Source organism: Aegilops tauschii, chromosome 3 (assembly GCF_002575655.3).
Source record: "Aegilops tauschii subsp. strangulata cultivar AL8/78 chromosome 3, Aet v6.0, whole genome shotgun sequence".
Taxonomy (NCBI): domain Eukaryota; kingdom Viridiplantae; phylum Streptophyta; class Magnoliopsida; order Poales; family Poaceae; genus Aegilops; species Aegilops tauschii.
In genome coordinates, this window is record NC_053037.3 from 113,930,191 (window position 1) to 113,936,540 (window position 6,350).

Here is a 6,350-nt window from a genome sequence, read left to right on the forward strand (position 1 = left end):
GGTTATAAAGATTATATCATATTGTTTGGAATATATATGTCCTTTAGTAGATTTCAATATGAACTACTAGTACATACTCCAAACACTGATGTATATAGACGTATTTTAGAGTGTAGATTCACTCATTTTGCTCCGTATGTAGCACTCTCCCTCGCCCCTCGACCCTCGCCCACGTGGTGGACGTGCAGCAATTCATTCGGTCTCATATAGCTAGAACGATATATACTGCACTACCATTATTGCTCGACTTCCCGAAGAGGGGAAGAGCTAATCGCAAGGTTAATATTTTGGAGATGCCAAGCGCAAGGTTATAGGAGAACGAGTAGTAGGTGCCGCGTCATTTATAAATAAAGTTTTTTTTCTTCAGTGGCACGTACGCAATATGATAGGTTCATATGGAGAGAAAAGGAAACCGCGCCACTATATACATAGTCAGGACGGGCCAGCCTACACGGTTGCTTGCTGGGGTTGCTCTCTTCACACTCTCTCGCACAAAACGACTGTGGCCACATCTCTAACATCCCGGCGGATCACGTCCACTTGGGGAAGGGGTGGATGCTTACTGTAGATGCGGTGGCCGTCGCCGACGGCGAAAACCCACTGTCGGCACGTCCCGATCAGGGGTCCCCGCCGTTCTCTCTCACAAAGCCGGTGAGGTTGCCTTCGTCCCTTGCTCACTGCCGCGACGTGGGCAGTTGCCGCCTCCCGCCGCCCTCCTCAAGGTTGAGCTACGTCCCTCAGGTACAACTCCCTTTACAGCCGGCTTGCACCACTGCTCCAGCTGCCCACATCACTCCCTGTGGATATTTCTCTACTTCTTTGCCCCGCACATACCTCTACTGGCTTCTACGTACTGTATTTGTGATGAGTTTATGTCTCATCAACTAGTCCCAGTAATCTTATTCTAATCACGCTTCTTCAATTTCTTTGCCACAGGGATGCTCATCTCGATTTTGGTGAAACTGCACAAAATGATCCGATGGTCAAAAGGTTGCAAACTTAATTTATTAGGAAGCTCGAATGTTGCCAGCAAATTGAAGCCTGGTCAGGGTTCACGGTTCAAGGGCTAGGGACTGCATGGATCGTTTTTTTCTTTAGCTACCTCTCTTCCAAAATAAGTGTCAACTTTAGTAGTAGTACAACTTTGTACTAAAGTTTGCACAAAGTTGAGACACTTATTTTGGAACGGAGGGAGTACATATTTGCTATGATCTGTCAATCATTGAGATGCAATAGCATGCATGTTAGTCTCCTTTGTATTTGATGAAATGTTGCAACGGGCAACCTTGGACGCAAGATATATGTAACAGAAGCTGGAAGCTTCATAGCATTGTACAAATTTATCTCGCTGATAAATTACAGTACGTACTATACTAGTACTTCCTCCGTTCCTAAATATAAGTCTTTGTAGAGATTTCACCATGAACCACATGCAGATGTATATAGATGCATTTTAAGTGTAGATTCATTCATTTTGTTCCGTATGTAGTGGAATCTCTACAAAGACTTATCTACTAGTAATAGCTAGCCCCCACTACTAGGAATTCTCTATCCTCTCCTTGAGCCACATCATCAAAATTGATGTAGCTGTTAGATGAAGTAAATCAGTCCATAATAGCCGTCTGATCTAGACGTTGAGAGGCTCCGCACTAAGCCACATGCAAGCATGCAGAAATACCGTGGCACATGCATGTGAGTGGGTTTTAAATCACGTCTACATGTCTGCATGCAAGCATGCACCGGTAGCATGCATGTAAGTGAGCTTTTAAGTCCCATTAACATGTCAAAAAGAAAAATATAATCCCATTATGCAGTAGGAGTTGGCTGATCTTTTTTCCTTACGTGGGATGATCTAAATGATGATGGGAGTTTATTTAGTTTGGCTACCACATTTTTCATGCAGTTATAGAGTTTTTTTAGTTCTATGAAATCGATAATTTTGCGCAGAGAGATATACCGCTGTTCCGCGGCAACGCGCGGGGACTCATCTAGTAATATTTAGGAACGGAGGGAGTACTATGTAAAGAGTTAGGTGTCGCACGGTGATAGTGTGAGGTGGGCCATGTAATCACTGAGCCTGCGTGTTTTCACTGCTCTTGCACGCCTCCGCTGTAAGAATGGAGAAAATTGTAATCTAGTAGTAGTACCTCCGTTCGCCGAAAGCGTGGGACATCCAGCAGTCCTACCACCTCAGTAATAAAGACCAATGAGCCGTCAAATCACATAGACCCAGCAGTAAGTTGGACGGACGAAGCAACCATCACTCTTGCGTCAGTGAGAGGTCGCGTCCGCTCTGCCCGAGCATGAATGCGGCACCGATTCTTTGGAGCGGCGCTGACCGTTTCGGGCGGGAAGCGCGCGCGGGCGATGGAGGGGCTTTGGGTGGGCCAGGCTGGTCAGGAGCGGGCGTGGCAGCTGTCCGCATGTCCCTACCGGACACGCCCGAAAACGAGAGGATGCACCGACTCTCGCGGCTAAAATCGTACACTACACAACATCTCTCTGTAGGAGTAGGTCGATCTGTCGCTCTCTCTAACACACACATGCTGTTACACACACACACACACACACGCACACGCACGCACCTTGGTCCCGTTGCACCTTCTAACATGACTTATTACACCTAGACGGAGGGAGTAGTAAGTATACGAGATACGGTGGCACACTGACTTAAGTTGAATACAAGTGCCCAAAATTTGTGTGCATGTTATAATAAGGATTCACTTAAAATAGTACGTGGGCGAACAGAGGGATCAATTGGACATTGTTCCCGAGCAGTAGCGAGATGTGTGAGGTAAGATACACCGCTGGCGCTTTTAATTTTTCTTATTAATTTGTTTGTTTCACCCTCTGACTGGTGGGACCCAATGTACTACGTGGAGAGAGGTAAGGTGACTAAGGCTGCATTATTTCTGCACCAATGTGGATAGTGTTACCACCAAAGCCACATGACACGATTATGATTGAAATCCCAATGACTCCCACACACACAAAAAAACATGGCATGCTTGTCACACGAATGCAGGAATGTATAAAAGGTTATTTCCCTCTCGTTGAACATAATGGGAGGGTTGTGTAGCTGGTTAGCCTGTTCGCTCATCAAACTTGAGGTCTCGGGTTCGATAACTAGACTTGAGCATAATTTGTGCCAGGAGGATTCTTTGACTGGTCAAAATGTTTTCTAGGGTTTGCATGCTTCACACTCTCTCTCCAGTATATATATACACGCTGGAGCCTCAGCGCTTGTAGTTGCTCTCTTCACACTCTCTCGCCCTCTCCAGATCTAAACAAGACTTCGTTGGCCTCTCTCTCCCCTCACTGCTGCTCAAAGAGCCGGCAGGATCCGTCCGCTGGGAAGGGAAGGAGGCTTAACGCTGTCGCCGTCGGCGAGGGACTACCGGCGTAGCTGTTCACTTTACACCCAGCGGCGGCGCGGGAGGGCCTCCGACCCCTTCTTCTTCGCCGCCGTCCCGTCGCCCACCGAACCATGCCCCAAGAACCTTAAGGTATAATTTACTTACTCCACATGCATTGCTCTAGCTGCATGCATACCATGAATCTTGGACGTTGTTCAAAGAGGAAAGGAGTGGGGAAAAGTAGTGGAAAAGTTGTATATAGCATGAATCTAGGACGTGGTTCAAAGAGGAAATGAAGGGGGGAAGTTGTTAAGCATGAATCTAGGACGTGGTTCAAAGAGGAAAGGAATGGGGGAAAGTAGTGGGGAAAGTTGTATCGCATAAATCTAGGACGTGGTTCAAAGAGGAAAGGAAGGGGCGGAAGTACTAGTTCAAAAAGGAAAGGAAGGGACAAGGCTGTAGAGTTTGAGCAGGACTAGATTTGCTGCGCTCACATAGGGAAAGGTGTCTAAAGATAACAAAACTGGGACCAACACAAATATGTTCCTTGGTTGTTTGTTCTTTGTTGCAACAGACTGTGCATGACCACAGTACATCGGTAGATGCACATGGTGCTGGTGTGTCCACTGTCCCATGCAACTCATTAGCTGTTGTTAATCTAAGGCCCTGTTTGGTTAAAAACTCCCTAGTTCCTACCTGCTTGGTTCCAGGGACTAAACATGGACTAGTGGTTATTAAATGACATGCTAAAAGACCATGTTACCCTTAGTAATGAACTAATAGAGACAAGGTGCGATGCGTGGCAGGGGAAACTGTTGGAAAAAGTCCCAAAAAGACTCCCTCGGGGTCTTCTTTCTTTAGTACCAAATGCCCACTTTTAGTCCCTAAAAGTCCCTCCTGTTTGGTTTAGATGGGACTGACACGGAGTTTTTTTAGTCCCTACACCAAAATGTCCCTGTAAACAAACACCCTCTAATAATGCTGCTGGAAAATTGATGCAATGCCATAGTTAAAAGCAAATTACATGGTTAACGAATTTTATTGTTAATATAATCCCTATGTTAATATTAATCAATGCCACCGTTTGAGAAATGCTACTGTCTTGCTTTCTTTCCCATTTAGATAAGGTAGATGCTCCTTTTTGTTGGCTTCTGTGTCATCCACCGTTATTGACCACTAATTGTTTCCTTTGCACCTCTGTGTAAACAGGGTTATCTACTTCACCTCGTTGCCATTGTGACCTTTTGTTGCACTGCACAAAACACTTTTGTTTTAAGAGTGTATTGTGCAGTTCAACCAAAATGTCACACCGACAACGTTGCTTGATTGCTTGATCTTAGTGGAACTGCACAAGAGGAGATCTTACTTCCTATCCGTGAAGGCGAATTTGGTTCAGATCTTCTTCTTGTGAGTTGTTTGAATTCCGCATCATGAGAGGTCAGTACTAGCCTTCTTTCACATGATTCTGCAGTGTGCTTTCATATGTTGTGCTACTTGTACAATAATGTTGCTTGATTTTAGTGAACTGCACAAATGGAGACAAGACTTCCAATCTGTATGTGCACCGTAATATCCCATTGAGGTAAGATAAGGATATTTCACAACTGCTGGCCTGTATTTTGCCACTTTCATCAGAAAATTAAGTTTAGTACTATACTTGTGCTCCCTAATTGACATGCCAAATCTTACATTGAAGGCGAAGCTTGTCTGTTATTGAACCAAGTGATGAAGGGGAAGAACAAGCGGAAGAAAAACAAAAATCAACTCCCGGTGCTGTAATGAAGCACTGGAACTGTGATGACACAAGTAATGATATAGTTTTGCATCTTAATTTATTGCTATGGCTGGAACGAGCAATTGTTTTGCCACTGATTTGATGCCACTCTTAATGTAATATGTAATTATCTCTACTTGTGCAAACAGGGATCTTCTTTGAAGATACCATATATTTTAGTGGAACTGCACAAGAAGATGTTGGAAACATTAAACTAATCGAGGAGTATATAGTAAGCTTGGCCACCACCGTAGATAGCAACAGATGGTTCCGGAGAAGTGCTTCATCTGTATGCTCTACACAATAAGCCTCCTGACAAAGGTTGGTACTCGCCCACTGATTTCATCCATATGATTGAGCTTTGTCATCTCTATTGGTGTTGTGCTACTGTTTAGATACTGTCATGAAAAGTGGTATTGTCCTTGAGAAGTGCTTCATCTGTGCTGTTTTAAATATTTCCTTTCCTTTTTTTCGAGCAAACAGGGATGCTAGCATTAATTAGTCCTCTTGTCTTTGCACAACAGGATCATCTTCCTCTGAAGAAGAATATGGAGTACGTGAAGTGACTAGTTCCGATTATGCCAGGATGAAGAAGCCCTGTCTATCTTCTCATCAGAAGGAGCAGTTGAAGGATGGTTACATTACTCCCCACAAGACCAAACTAACTTCAGCTCAGAAGGACTGACAAATCTCCATTTTTTTGCTGTGATGCACGAGTACAATGTTGTTCTAGGATTCTTTCTGGTGAGTTCCATTTTTCTAAAAGTGTGCTCTACATGGACCATGTATGTGCCTGTTGAAACTGTCAATTCATAGTACAGTTTGCTTTATACTAATCACTTTTTTGTATTTGTGCAAACAGGGGTGCTCGGCTTGATTTCAATGGGAACTGCACAAAATGTTCATGAATACATTGAATCATTCATTTCCACCACAAGAAAGGAGGTGCCGATAAGTTCAAGGCGTTGCAACATATAAGGGCGAAATCATACAAGCTACGCGCGAATTTGGTTGATTTTGGTGGAACTGCACAAAAAGAACAGCTGGTTTATTTAGCACAAGGTGCCATGCCAATGTCCGAACTAATGACAAACCCTGCCCATTCCATAATCGTAGGCATTTGATATTTTGGAATGGGACAACCTTGTCAAATTTTGCTCATTGATTTTAGCAAGACATGCGTTTGATATTTTTGAATGGGACGCCCTTTGCTGTCAGCA